At 44.2% G+C, this 15,468-nt stretch overlaps 2 long non-coding RNA genes across 2 annotated transcripts; both read left to right on the top strand.

The window, feature by feature from the left end:
- The first annotated feature begins 1,721 nt into the window (after nt 1–1,721).
- Nucleotides 1,722–4,817, top strand: LOC135806812 (uncharacterized). The gene is made up of 3 exons (XR_010551292.1): nt 1,722–2,016; nt 3,321–3,656; nt 4,663–4,817. It is a non-coding gene; the product is annotated as an uncharacterized LOC135806812 (long non-coding RNA).
- A 6,133-nt stretch (nt 4,818–10,950) lies between these two features.
- LOC135806811 (uncharacterized) lies at nt 10,951–14,193 on the top strand. Its single transcript, XR_010551291.1, has 3 exons — nt 10,951–11,034; nt 11,300–11,402; nt 14,085–14,193. It is a non-coding gene; the product is annotated as an uncharacterized LOC135806811 (long non-coding RNA).
- The last annotated feature ends 1,275 nt before the right edge of the window (nt 14,194–15,468 follow it).

Below are 15,468 nucleotides of genomic sequence, written 5' to 3'. Positions count from 1 at the left end.
CCGCCGTGCAGCCCAATACGTGGTTTTTTAACGTGATTTTTTGGACTTTTTTGGACTTGGGGCAAAATTCTGCACACTTTCGCGTGTTTCCATAATACGACAAGTTGCGCACGGTCTGCTCACATTCAAATACAGTGCTGCCAACAAATGACAGCATGCAACAAAAAAATCTTTCCTTGCAAGGGGCACATTTTCGGCCATAACTCTTGAACGGCTGGTCAGATAGGGACACAGTTTTCAGAGAATTTGCAGCTATTCATGCTCTTTCAACTGACGTAGCACTCAATATGAATTTACAAATTCGATTTTTCAGCGAATTTTTGGGTGATGTGCCCCCTTAACTCGTATCCATAATTATGTCCTTTTCTTTTCTACATTAATTTTATTTATGGCTCAACATCCGAGTTGTAAATCATTTCTCCAGATTTGTGTAACTAGCTGGCTCGCGGTTGGGCATGCTTCATACATGGCTTGTCAGTAAGTTGTATGCCTTTACCTGAATACATAGCTACATACCGACGTCCTTTGATGATTGTGGCAATGTGGCCAGGTCAATGTACAGTCATGTACATGTATGTAGCACTTAGTGGCAAAGGTGTTAGTATGATTGTGCTCTTACTGACTAGTTTAGTCTTACGTGTCTACACAATCACACAGTCACGTGCCGGTACAATGACTATGTACATGTACAAGGTTGCACGTCATCATGATCACTGTAGTCTGTCGGCTAAGTGTAGCCGATTGTTGCCAAAAACCTGGCATTTCCTGAACTCATTATGCCGCTCAAACCTCACATAATGCTCCTTTTGTTCCTTTCTAATGCTCCGTAATGCTCTGATGTTCGGATAGTCTTATAATGCCCAATATAATGCCGGCAGTATCCGCTGGACCCTAGACTGTATGCTCAGATACACAAAGAGCAGACATGAATGATCCACACAATCATACGGAACGAAGTTTTTAGCAAACGCGAGCTCTAGCAAGTCACGCCGAGCAAACATCGAGCGAGCGACGCATGACGCCCACGTTGAGCACCACATATTAATGCCATGGTGAATGCCACGTCGCACGTCGCCCACACGTTGAATGTCACGTTCAATGACACGTAAATTGTAACGTCACCATAGAGTGCCACGCGCGTAGGTCTACGCGTGCATGCAGCTTGAGAAGTACTGTAAAAGCCATAATTATATGTAACGAAGTGCTAATTCTAACGAGTTAACGAGGAGAAATCTGTCGTTAGAATAGAAATCGCTATACAGAGATCGATACATATGCTGTTCTATTGAGCGTTGAGAACGCGTGAGAATCGTTACCTTTGCTACACGTAAACTAGTCTTTTTTGGAAATCGTTTTTTATATGCGCCTCGTTAGAATAATGGCTTTTACAGTACCCTAAACTAAAGCCTAAGGGTGGGGTAGTACTTGACCTGTGAGTGGATCCATGAGAGAGGAAAGCAGCTACTAGACTAACTGAACCTCAGTGCATGTATTTCTACGCAGAAGCCTGGCGAAGGTTCACGAACCGTAGCGGGGGCGATCTTTATTATCTTTATTATAGTACTGTACTTCGAAGTATTGTCAAAGTCTGCGTGTAGTAGTACAATACTTCAGTAAATACTGCGCGTGGGCCTTGTTTGCTCACAGACATCTAGCATATGGCCAAAGTGCCTCTTGAGTGGTGTGGATCCAGGGGAGAGGAAAGCGGCTACTAACTGAACCGAAGTGCATGTATTTCTACGCAGACGCCTGGCGAAGGTTGACGAAGAGTAGCGAGGGCGATCGTTAATAGTATTGTCTTAGTCTAAGATAGCAGTACAGTATTTCACTTGGCGGCAGAAGGAGCGGAAGGAGAATCTGCCTCTAACAGGTTGTCCAGTTGGAGATTTTGAGTTTTCCAACATGGCGGCAGACAAGTATAATTATAATAACAATAATAATATTATACAATGTATTCGCGTGAAGAAGAGGCTGGACTTTCTTGGGCACTGAAAGAAGGACTATAGCAGAGCTGCCGTAAGTAAAGTATGTCCTGTTTGTTATCTCTTCCACTAGGAAGTTCTAAATTCTTTTCCAACTGGCGTAGCAGAGTCTGTACTATTATCAGAGTAAATACTTAGCGAGATGCACTGAAAACCTGCAACTAACCTTACTTATCACGTGGAAGTGCATAATAATAACTGAGGGCATGCGATCAGTCACTCTGCAGACGTCTTCAGAACGTTTGCGAAGCAATTGGAAACACGTTGTAGTGCGAGGGAAAGCTACTAGTGTTTGTCTGGAGGTGCCTTCACGGGAAAGCTAGTGCCATATTGTCTGTACTGTTCGTAAGATCTGAGTCATCAGAGGTCCAACGGTCTGCTCATTCAGCCATCCTCGGCCGTCCGTCGCAGGATATGCACTCTGGAACCTGCTGCTGGATGACGTTCGGACCATAGCAAGACAGAACAGGTTTAGCATAAGCTGCCTACAATTTGTTGCTCAGACTAGCCCTCCCCTAGCTCTCCTCGACCACCCTGTCACCCCTGATACTCGCTTGACTCGTCTGTCAGACACTTCTTCTTTCGTAATTTTCTAAGTCCTGTCCTCTCTTTTCTAATTGCGGCTCATCCATTCGCCTTTATATCATTAGGCCTAGTTCCCGTTTATTGTGCCAATTAAAATAAACCAACCAACCAACCATATTGGACAGTAGGTGGTGGACGTGTGGGAGTACACTTCCCATGCACAGCAGTACGTGCAGTTACATCCAGATATATCCAGTATTTGCAGTCCCAAAACGTGTCGTAGCTGGTTATATAATGGCTCGAAAGGTATCCTTCTCGTTATATGAACATTGTTTGCAATGAGAAATGTTAGCTCTGGCGGTCTCAGTCTTTGATTTCAGTGGAGGACTAATTTGTGTCTATTGAACGGCGTGCAGGCCATTTCCTTGAACACAGGTAGATTCATGAATTGTAAATTAGGGACGTGATAGCATAAGGAAAAACTGACGTTGCCGGTGCTTAGAGATTTCAAACATGGCAGGAATCCAGCTTCGGAAAAGAGTGTCTCCTTTGCTGGTACGGTGTGGTCCTTTCACTTTCATGCCAACTTGAGTTTTGCCGGAATTTAAATATCTCCAGTAGGTGTGCATTGACTTTGCCAAGTCAAAAACCTGTCTTTTCTACTTTTCCCCACAAATTTTCTTTGTGAGAAGACAACTTTGGCGACCACTCCAAGTACAAGTACAAGGTAGAGTTCGCAGGATCCTATCTCGTTGGATACTGATTTTGTCACCCTACTTTTCATCTTGTACCATGTGTGCTGTGTGCATGCAGGTGCAATTATAAGTTCAACATCTGAGCCGGTTCTGCCCCCTACGACACTGACATGGCTTCTCACAGTCAGTTTGTCAGTGACTGTTGCTGGAACAAGTCGTTTTTCTGTTCTCTTTCCTCTGCTTTTATTACCGGTTTGACCTTTTTCATCACACTTGCATACTTCACGATTGTTTTGTTCCCCAGCTTTTCACTCAAATCTGACATACACACACCCACATGTATGCGTGTGTCTGCCCGTCTGTTGAATGTGATTTGTTTTGGGCAGCCCATCGTCCGAGTCATTCCTTTGCTGGCGAAGAACGCGGTGATGATGACGAAAATGATGATAATATGGTAAGTTGGAATGAGCTTCAAGCAGTTACCTCTGTATGATGAAAATAATGGAAGTAATTATGCAACCGATGATGATAACTTTTGCTCTCTTGCCACTTTGTATTGCCGTTGAGGCTGTACAATGGTAAGCTAGTGCACTGAGGTTGCTGGTGGGGTTTGGGGATGCTGTGTGGTGTTTGCAAGTACCTGGGAAGAGATCTTGCTGTGGTGTGTGTTGCGTTTCTTGTTCTTTGGAATGGCGGAATGTCTCCACAATCCAGTTGGAAGGACCAGGTACTGAGGGTTTGGAGGCACTCATAATGTGTACTGTTACCATTATGGGTGTCCTTCCAGCTGCCCTTTAAAAGAATAATGCAGGGTTCAGCTGGGCCCGGGTAGTAAGTCATTCCACAAAAAAAGATTAAAGAAAGAGAAAAAAGAATGACCCGGTGCGGGCGGGAAGTCATTTTGCATTAAAAAAGAAGAAAAAAAGAAGAAGAAAAGAAAGAAAAGAAGAATGACTCACCGGTGCTTGACGACAAAAAAAAGAATGTGGTGGGCTCCGTGCCTGCAGCATGCATGTCGTGTTTCACTGAGGCTCAGTCCCAGTGCCCGCTTTCTTTTTCATTTGGTCCCATGCACGCACGGTTGGGCCGAGTACATGTGATACGCACATCATTGCTGTGCGTATCACTCATGATTTCATACTTTTCTATGGCCAGTTCCATGGCTGGAAACCTGGATCTGTTTGAGACTATCTGAGATGTCCAAACTCCGGAGGTCCGTGGTGTTGTATTCTTCAACACTGCGGGGTTCGACGCTATTTCCGAACACATATTATTTCCTTTTTCTTTTGTTGTTGGCCTAGGATGATACACTGCACTGGTTGGTGTCTATTGGACATCTGTGCATGCTGAGGCCATTTCCACTGTCTTGAAGTGTGCGTGCGTGCGTGCCCGCGTTTTTGGCAGTGTGCGTTTAGTGGTTCCTTTTTCTTTGTGTTTGCACTTTTGCTTGTTTATGGAAGGATATCGGAGAGCCGGAGGAAGCTGCACCAGGTACAGCTGGTTGGAGTCAAGTGGATCCGCGAGAAAAAAGAAGGACAATATTGAAGTCCAGCTTGAAGTAAGTAACTGAGTTTAGAAGACCACAGCTGTTTTCCACTGAGTTGTGTTGGCCTACAATCTTACAACAGGACACTGTGAGGCACTGTTGATGACACACTTTCATGCCAACTTGAGTTTTGTCAGAGTTTAGATACCTCCAGCAGGTGTGCATTGACTTTGCCAAGTCTAAAACCTGTCTTTTCTACCTTTCCCCACAAGTGTTCTTTGTGAGAAGACAACTTTGGCGACCACTCCAAGTACAATGTACAAGGTAGAGTTCACAGGATCCTGTCTCGGTGGAAACTGATTTTGTCCCCCTACTTGTTTTCTTCTACCTGGTAATCATCTGTACTGTGTGCATGCAGGTGCAATTATAAGTTCAACATCTGAGCCGGTTCTGCCCCCTACGACACTGACATGGCTTCTCACAGTCAGTTTGTCAGTGACTGTTGCTGGAACAAGACGTTTTTCTGTTCTCTTTCCTCTGCTTTTATTACCGGTTTGAATTTTTTCATCACACTTGCATACTTCACGATTGTTTTGTTCCCCAGCTTTTCACTCAAATCTGACATACACACACCCACATGTTTGCGTGTGTCTGCCCGTCTGTTGAATGTGATTTGTTTTGGGCAGCCCATCGTCCGAGTTATTCCTTTGCTGGCGAAGAACGCGGTGATGATGACGAAAATGATGATAATAAGGTAAGTTGGAATGAGCTTGCAAGCTGTTTCCTCTGTATGATGAAAATAATGGAAGTAATTATGCAACCGATGATGATAACTTTTGCGCTCTTGCCACTTTGTATTGTCGCTGAGGCTGTACCATGGTGAGCTAGTGCACTGAGGTTGCTGGCGGGGTTTGGGGATGCTGTGTGGTGTTTGCAAGTACCTGGGAAGAGATCTTGCTGTGGTGTGTGTTGCGTTTCTTGTTCTTTGGAATGGCGGAATGTCTCCACAATCCAGTTGGAAGGACCAGGTACTGATGGTTTGGAGGCACTCATAATGTGTACTGTTACCATTATGGGTGTCCTTCCAGCTGCCCTTTAAAAGAATAATGCAGGGTTCAGCTGGGCCCGGGTAGTAAGTCATTCCACAAAAAAAGATTAAAGAAAGAGAAAAAAGAATGACCCGGTGCGGGCGGGAAATCATTCTGCATTAAAAAAGAAGAAAAAAAGAAGAAGAAAAGAAAGAAAAGAAGAATGACTCACCGGTGCTTGACGACAAAAAAATAATGTGGTGGGCTCCGTGCCTGCAGCATGCATGTCGTGTTTCACTGAGGCTCAGTCCCAGTGCCCGCTTTCTTTTTCATTTGGTCCCATGCACGCACGGTTGGGCCGAGTACATGTGATACGCACATCATTGCTGTGCGTATCACTCATGATTTCATACTTTTCTATGGCCAGTTCCATGGCTGGAAACCTGGATCTGTTTGAGACTATCTGAGATGTCCAAACTCCGGAGGTCCGTGGTGTTGTATTCTTCAACACTGCGGGGTTCGACGCTATTTCCGAACACATATTATTTCCTTTTTCTTTTGTTGTTGGCCTAGGATGATACACTGCACTGGTTGGTGTCTATTGGACATCTGTGCATGCTGAGGCCATTTCCACTGTCTTGAAGTGTGCGTGCGTGCGTGCCCGCGTTTTTGGCAGTGTGCGTTTAGTGGTTCCTTTTTCTTTGTGTTTGCACTTTTGCTTGTTTATGGAAGGATATCGGAGAGCCGGAGGAAGCTGCACCAGGTACAGCTGGTTGGAGTCAAGTGGATCCGCGAGAAAAAAGAAGGACAATATTGAAGTCCAGCTTGAAGTAAGTAACTGAGTTTAGAAGACCACAGCTGTTTTCCACTGAGTTGTGTTGGCCTACAATCTTACAACAGGACACTGTGAGGCACTGTTGATGACACACTTTCATGCCAACTTGAGTTTTGTCAGAGTTTAGATACCTCCAGCAGGTGTGCATTGACTTTGCCAAGTCTAAAACCTGTCTTTTCTACCTTTCCCCACAAGTGTTCTTTGTGAGAAGACAACTTTGGCGACCACTCCAAGTACAATGTACAAGGTAGAGTTCACAGGATCCTGTCTCGGTGGAAACTGATTTTGTCCCCCTACTTGTTTTCTTCTACCTGGTAATCATCTGTACTGTGTGCATGCAGGTGCAATTATAAGTTCAACATCTGAGCCGGTTCTGCCCCCTACGACACTGACATGGCTTCTCACAGTCAGTTTGTCAGTGACTGTTGCTGGAACAAGACGTTTTTCTGTTCTCTTTCCTCTGCTTTTATTACCGGTTTGAATTTTTTCATCACACTTGCATACTTCACGATTGTTTTGTTCCCCAGCTTTTCACTCAAATCTGACATACACACACCCACATGTTTGCGTGTGTCTGCCCGTCTGTTGAATGTGATTTGTTTTGGGCAGCCCATCGTCCGAGTTATTCCTTTGCTGGCGAAGAACGCGGTGATGATGACGAAAATGATGATAATAAGGTAAGTTGGAATGAGCTTGCAAGCTGTTTCCTCTGTATGATGAAAATAATGGAAGTAATTATGCAACCGATGATGATAACTTTTGCGCTCTTGCCACTTTGTATTGTCGCTGAGGCTGTACCATGGTGAGCTAGTGCACTGAGGTTGCTGGCGGGGTTTGGGGATGCTGTGTGGTGTTTGCAAGTACCTGGGAAGAGATCTTGCTGTGGTGTGTGTTGCGTTTCTTGTTCTTTGGAATGGCGGAATGTCTCCACAATCCAGTTGGAAGGACCAGGTACTGATGGTTTGGAGGCACTCATAATGTGTACTGTTACCATTATGGGTGTCCTTCCAGCTGCCCTTTAAAAGAATAATGCAGGGTTCAGCTGGGCCCGGGTAGTAAGTCATTCCACAAAAAAAGATTAAAGAAAGAGAAAAAAGAATGACCCGGTGCGGGCGGGAAATCATTCTGCATTAAAAAAGAAGAAAAAAAGAAGAAGAAAAGAAAGAAAAGAAGAATGACTCACCGGTGCTTGACGACAAAAAAATAATGTGGTGGGCTCCGTGCCTGCAGCATGCATGTCGTGTTTCACTGAGGCTCAGTCCCAGTGCCCGCTTTCTTTTTCATTTGGTCCCATGCACGCACGGTTGGGCCGAGTACATGTGATACGCACATCATTGCTGTGCGTATCACTCATGATTTCATACTTTTCTATGGCCAGACTGGTTCCATGGCTGGAAACCTGGATCTGTTTGAGACTATCTGAGATGTCCAAACTCCGGAGGTCCTTGGTGTTGTATTTTTCAACACTGCGGGGTTCGACGCTATTTCCGAACACATATTATTTCCTTTTTCTTTTGTTGTTGGCCTAGGATGATACGCTGCACTGGTTGGTGTCTATTGGACATCTGTGCATGCTGAGGCCATTTCCACTGTCTTGAAGTGTGCGTGCGTGCGTGCCCGCGTTTTTGGCAGTGTGTGTTTAGTGGTTCCTTTTTCTTTGTGTTTGCACTTTTGCTTGTTTATGGAAGGATATCGGAGAGCCGGAGGAAGCTGCACCAGGTACAGCTGGTTGGAGTCAAGTGGATCCGCGAGAAAAAAGAAGGACAATATTGAAGTCCAGCTTGAAGTAAGTAACTGAGTTTAGAAGACCACAGCTGTTTTCCACTGAGTTGTGTTGGCCTACAATCTTAGAATAGGACACTGTCAGGCACTGTTGATGATACACTTTCATGCCAATTTGAGTTTTGTCAGAGTTTAGACACCGCCAGCAGGTGTGCATTGACTTTGCCAAGTCAAAAACCTGTCTTTTCTACCTTTCCCCACTAGGTTAATTTGTGAGAAGATAACTTTGCCGACCACTCCAATTACAATAGACAAGGTAGAGTTTACAGGATCCTATCTCGGTGGATACTGGTTTTGTCACCCTACTTTTTATCTTGTACCATCTGTACTGTGTTCATGCAAGTGCAATTATAAGTACAACATCTGAGCCGGTTTTGCCCCCTACGACACTGACGATTGGATTGGATTGGATTGGATTTTTATTTATAGTGGTGACTATAACAGACAATTGCCTAATAACAATAGACCCACTCGAGGGAAAGATGCAAAAAGATTTGAATAATTAACATAGTAGACTACCGGTATTGGATAGGTGATCATGTTCGCATTTTGCATAGCTGAAAGTCATAATTACTAGCGTGAAAAAGCAAGGCATTGGGGTAACAGTTTCTTAAAACGGTCGATGCTTCTCACAGTCAGTTCGTCAGTGACTGTTGCTGGAACAAGACGTTTTTCTGTTCTCTTTCCTCTGCTTTTATTACCGGTTTGACCTTTTTCATCACACTTGCATACTTCACGATTGTTTTGTTCCCCAGCTTTTCACTCAAATCTGACATACACACACCCACATGTATGCGTGTGTCTGCCCGTCTGTTGAATGTGATTTGTTTTGGGCAGCCCATCGTCCGAGTTATTCCTTTGCTGGCGAAGAACGCGGTGATGATGACGAAAATGATGATAATAATTATGGTAAGTTGGAATGAGCTTGCAAGCTGTTGCCTCTGTATGATGAAAAGAATGGAAGTAATTATGCAACCGATGATGATAACTTTTGCGCTCTTGCCACTTTGTATTGCCGCTGAGGCTGTACCATGGTGAGCTAGTGCACTGAGGTTGCTGGCGGGGTTTGGGGATGCTGTGTGGTGTTTGCAAGTACCTGGGAAGAGATCTTGCTGTGGTGTGTGTTGCGTTTCTTGTTCTTTGGAATGGCGGAATGTCTCCACAATCCAGTTGGAAGGACCAGGTACTGATGGTTTGGAGGCACTCATAATGTGTACTGTTACCATTATGGGTGTCCTTCCAGCTGCCCTTTAAAAGAATAATGCAGGGTTCAGCTGGGCCCGGGTAGTAAGTCATTCCACAAAAAAAGATTAAAGAAAGAGAAAAAAGAATGACCCTGAGCGGGCGGGAAGTCATTCTGCATTAAAAAAGAAGGAAAAAAAGAAGAAGAAAAGAAAGAAAAGAAGAATGACTCACCGGTGCTTGACGACAAAAAAAAGAATGTGGTGGGCTCCGTGCCTGCAGCATGCATGTCGTGTTTCACTGAGGCTCAGTCCCAGTGCCCGCTTTCTTTTTCATTTGGTCCCATGCACGCACGGTTGGGCCGAGTACATGTGATACGCACATCATTGCTGTGCGTATCACTCATGATTTCATACTTTTCTACGGCCAGTTCCATGGCTGGAAACCTGGATCTGTTTGAGACTATCTGAGATGTCCAAACTCCGGAGGTCCGTGGTGTTGTATTCTTCAACACTGCGGGGTTCGACGCTATTTCCGAACACATATTATTTCCTTTTTCTTTTGTTGTTGGCCTAGGATGATACACTGCACTGGTTGGTGTCTATTGGACATCTGTGCATGCTGAGGCCATTTCCACTGTCTTGAAGTGTGCGTGCGTGCGTGCCCGCGTTTTTGCCAGTGTGTGTTTAGTGGTTCCTTTTTCTTTGTGTTTGCACTTTTGCTTGTTTATGGAAGGATATCGGAGAGCCGGAGGAAGCTGCACCAGGTACAGCTGGTTGGAGTCAAGTGGATCCGCGAGAAAAAAGAAGGACAATATTGAAGTCCAGCTTGAAGTAAGTAACTGAGTTTAGAAGACCACAGCTGTTTTCCACTGAGTTGTGTTGGCCTACAATCTTAGAACAGGACACTGTCAGGCACCGTTGATGACACATTTTCACGCCAACTGGAGTTTTGTCAGAGTTTAGACACCTCCATCAGGTGTGCATTGACTTTGCGAAGTCTAAAACCTGTCTTTTCTACCTTTCCCCACTAGGTTTATTTGTGAGAAGATAACTTTGCCGACCACTCCAATTACAATAGACAAGGTAGAGTTCACAGGATTCTGTCTCGGTGGATACTGATTTTGTCACCCTACTTTTTATCTTGTACCATGTGTGCTGTGTGCATGCAGGTGCAATTATAAGTACAACATCTGAGCCGGTTTTGCCCCCTACGACACTGACGATGCTTCTCACAGTCAGTTCGTCAGTGACTGCTGCTGGAACATGTCATTTTTGTGTTCTCTCTTCTCTGCTTTTATTGCCGGTTTGAAAGTTTACATCGCACTTGTATACTTCACGATTGTTTTGTTCCCCAGCTTTTCACTCAAATCTGACATACACACACACACACACACACACACACACACACACACACACATATGTATGCGAGTGTCTGCCCGTCTGTTGAATGTGACTTATTTTGGGCAGCCCATCGTCCGAGGAATTCCGTTGCTGGCGAAGAACGCGATGATAATATGGTGAGTTGGAGTGAGCTTTCAAGCTGTTGCCTCTGTATGATGAAAATAATTTAATAATTATGCAACCGCCTTTTTTACAGGCAAACAAAACAAAATGTGCCATTGTGGAGAAGCAGAGCACAATAGTGGCAAAACAATTCCATGAAAAGAAGAATGTTTTTAAAAGTATTTCAATGTTGATGATGAAAACTATTACATGTATAATGACTTTTAATGACTTTTATTGTGGTTGTGATACTGTTGTTGTCTTCGTGTTTTACCACAGCATGTTGATATTTTGGAGGCTGAGCCCATCATGACCAGTAGATACTCGGCCGTTGCTGGGGAAGAAAGCGATGATGAAGACGCTGATGATGATAATAATTATGGTAAGTTTGAATCGTGGCTTGGAAGCTGTTGCCTCTGTATGATGAAAATAATGCAAGCAACCGATGATGATAAATGATGAGAAATCTGTCGTTAGAATAGAAATCGTTATACAGAAATCGATACATACAATGTATGCTGTTCTATTGAGCGTTGAGAACGCGTGAGAATCGTTACCTTTGGTACACGACACGTAAACTAGTCTTTTTGGAAATCGTTATTACATGTATATGCGCCTCGTTAGAATAATGGCTTTTACAGTACCCTAAACTAAAGCCTAAGGGTGGGGTAGTACTTGACCTGTGAGTGGATACATCGGAGAGAGGAAAGCAGCTACTAACTGAACCTCAGTGCATGTATTTCTACGCGGAAGCCTGGCGGAGGTTCACGAACAGTAGCGGGGGCGATCTTTATTATAGTACTTCGAAGTACGTACTTAAGTATAGGGCTTGAAAGTGCTACGTCACAGCATAGCAACAATTTCAAAAATTCAAAAATTGGATCCACTTGGATCCAGTTTTTGTATGGATCCAAGCACATTTCAAGCCGTCTTACTCACAGCAAGGTGATGTAACCAGTGAAACTGACTGATTTGGCTACTGGGGGCGGGGTTACAACTGGTGGCGAAGTAAAAGTCGTCCCTGCCTACGACATGAGTGGGTTGCTATGCACCCACATACTGAGGCAATAGCAAAGTCAAACCTTAGTGGATCCAAAATAGAAATAATGATGTCAACTTAGTCACTCCCTGCGGGTTTTGACGTCATCACTTTCAAGCCCTATTGTCGAAGTCTACGTGTAGCAGTACAGTACATGTACTTCAGTAAGACTAGTCTACGTACTAAGCTAGGATGTGTAGAATACCACGTACTGTTACTGTTCGAAGTATTGTCGAAGTCCACGTGTAGTACATGTAGAGTGTAGTACAGCACTTCAGTAAGGCTAGTCTAGGTAGGATGTGTAGAATAACACGCACTGTTAGTACTGCGCGTGGGCCTTTTTTGCTCACAGACATCTAGCATATGGCCAAAGGGCCCCTTGAGAAGTAATTAGTTGAGTGGTGTGGATCCAGGGGAGAGGAAAGCGGCTACTAACTGAACCGCAGTGCATGTATTTCTACGCAGACGCCTGGCGAAGGTTGACGAAGAGTAGCGAGGGCGATCGTTATTATACAGTATTGTCTTAGTCTAAGTATGCAGTACAGTATTTCACTTGGCGGCAGAAGGAGCGGAAGGAGAATCTGGCTCTAACAGGTTGTCCAGTTGGAGATTTTGAGTTTTCCAAAATGGCGGCGGACAAGTATATAAATAATATACAATGTATTCGCGTGAAGAAGAGCCTGGACTTTCTTGGGCACTGAAAGAAGGACTATAGCAGAGCTGCCGTAAGTAAAGTATGTCCTGTTTGTTATCTCTTCCACTAGGAAGTTCTAAATTCTTTTCCAACTGGCTTAGCAGAGTCTGTACTATTATCAGAGTAAATACTTAGCGAGATGCACTGAAAACCTGCAACTAACCTTACTGATCACGTGGAAGTGCATAATAATAACTGAGGGCATGCGATCAGTCACTCTGCAACGTCTTCAGAACGTTTGCGAAGCAATTGGAAATACGTTGTATTGCGAGGGCAAGCTACTAGTGTTTGTCTGGAGGTGCCTTCACGGGACAGCTAGTGCCACGTTGTCTGTACTGTTCGTAAGATCTGAGTCATCAGAGGTCCAATGGTCTGCTCATTCAGCCATCCTCGGCCGTCCGTCGCAGGATATGCACTCTGGAATCTGCTGACGGATGACGTTCGGACCAAAGCAAGACAGAACAGGTTTAGCATAAGTTGCCTACAATTTGTTGCTCAGACTAGCCCTCCCCTAGCTCTCCTCGACCACCCTGTCACCCCTGATACTCGCTTGACTCGTCTGTCAGACACTTCTTCTTTCGTAATTTTCTAAGTCCTGTCCTCTCTTTTCTAATTGCGGCTCATCCATTCGCCTTTATATCATTAGGCCTAGTTCCCGTTTATTGTTCGAATTAAAATAAACCAACCAACCAGCCATATTGGCCAGTAGGTGGTGGACGTGTGGGAGTAAACTTCCCATGCACAGCAGTACGTGCAGTTATATCCAGATATATCCAGTATTTGCAGTCCCAAAACGTGTCGTAGCTGGTTATAATATTGGCTCGAAAGGTGTCCTTCTCGTTATATGAACATTGTTTGCAATGAGAAATGTTAGCTCTGACGGTCTCAGTCTTTGATTTTAGTGGAGGGCTAATTTGTGTCTATTGAACAGCGTGCAGGCCCATTCCTTGAACACAGGTAGATTAAATGAATTGTATATTAGGGACGTGATAGCATAAGGAGAAACTGACGTTGCCGGTGCTTAGAGATTTCGAGCATGGCAGGAATCCAGCTTCCGAAAAGAGTGTCTCCTTTGCTGGTAAGGTGTGGTTCTTTCACTTTCATGCCAACTTGAGTTTTGCCGGAATTTAAATATCTCCAGCAGGTGTGCATTGACTTTGCCAAGTCAAAACCCTGTCTTTTCTACCGTTTCCCCACAAGTTGTGAGAAGACAACTTTGGCGACCACTGCAAGTGCAATGTACAAGGTAGAGTACACAGGATCCTGTCTCGGTAGATACTGATTTTGTCCCCCTACTTTTTTCTTGTACCATCTGTACTGTGTGCATGCAGGTGCAATTATAAGTTCAACATCTGAGCCGGTTCTACCCCCTACGACACTGACGATGCTTCTCACAGTCAGTTTGTCAGTGACTGTTGCTTGAACAAGTCGTTTTTCAGTCACTCATGATTTCATACTTTTCTACGGCCAGTTCCATGGCTGGAAACCTGGATCTGTTTGAGACTATCTGAGATGTCCAAACTCCGGAGGTCCGTGGTGTTGCATTCTTCAACACTGCGGGGTTCGACGCTATTTCCGAACACATATTATTTCCTTTTTCTTTTGTTGTTGGCCTAGGATGATACGCTGCACTGGTTGGTGTCTATTGGACATCTGTGCATGCTGAGGCCATTTCCACTGTCTTGAAGTGTGCGTGCGTGCGTGCCCGCGTTTTTGGCAGTGTGTGTTTAGTGGTTCCTTTTTCTTTGTGTTTGCACTTTTGCTTGTTTATGGAAGGATATCGGAGAGCCGGAGGAAGCTGCACGAGGTACAGCTGGTTGGAGTCAAGTGGATCCGCGAGAAAAAAGAAGGACAGTATTGAAGTCCAGCTTGAAGTAAGTAACTGAGTTTAGAAGACCACAGCTGTTTTCCACTGAGTTGTGTTGGCCTACAATCTTAGAACAGGACACTGTCAGGCACCGTTGATGATTACGCTTCTTTCACGGGCAAACAAAACACAATTTGCCATGGTGGAGAAATAGAACACAATACAAATACTGGCGAAACAATTTCATGAAAAGAAGAATGTGTTTTAATTATCGTCATCAACAGTGAAATACTTTTAAGATGACGATGATTATTACGTGTTTAGAACCAACTCGTAAAAAGGCCAAGTCAATCTCCCATTGACACAAAGCTCGTTTATTTAACATAATCATATCCTATCCAATAAAAACAGTTCATAAAAACAGTTCCTAAAAACAGTTCATAAAAACAGCTTTTTAGGATCGGACCCAGTCCGCATACCCAAGAGAGCTAGCTCCCTTGGCTGCTGTTGGAATATGCAAGAATGGGCCTTCCAGATAAGGTCTAACAAGGAGAAGTGGCTATAGTTATGAAATGAACACCGGTAACCATGGAGACATACCTCACTTTCATTATAGATACTGGTTATAAATAGACCGAATAAGGAAAATGGTCTGATAGCCTATGAAGAGTAAAAGAAATTGAACCAATGACAGCAAATACTCGTCAAGCACACGAGTTGTCATAGCAACACAAATAACAGTTGTCCACTAATTTTGTTGTTGGAGATTGAGTAGGAGTTTATACTGGTTGATTCTAAAATACAATAAATGCTCCGGCCTTGGGGGACCTCGGTTTTTATAATAGTTTTCATTGGTCATAAACCCTCGGCCTCCTCATATATTGTATACATTATGACTTTTTATTGTG

This window comes from Sycon ciliatum, chromosome 1, assembly GCF_964019385.1.
Source record: "Sycon ciliatum chromosome 1, ocSycCili1.1, whole genome shotgun sequence".
In the NCBI taxonomy this organism is placed as follows: domain Eukaryota; kingdom Metazoa; phylum Porifera; class Calcarea; order Leucosolenida; family Sycettidae; genus Sycon; species Sycon ciliatum.
The sequence above is the reverse complement of the archived record's forward strand: the minus strand, read 5'-3'. Positions and strand labels throughout refer to the sequence as shown.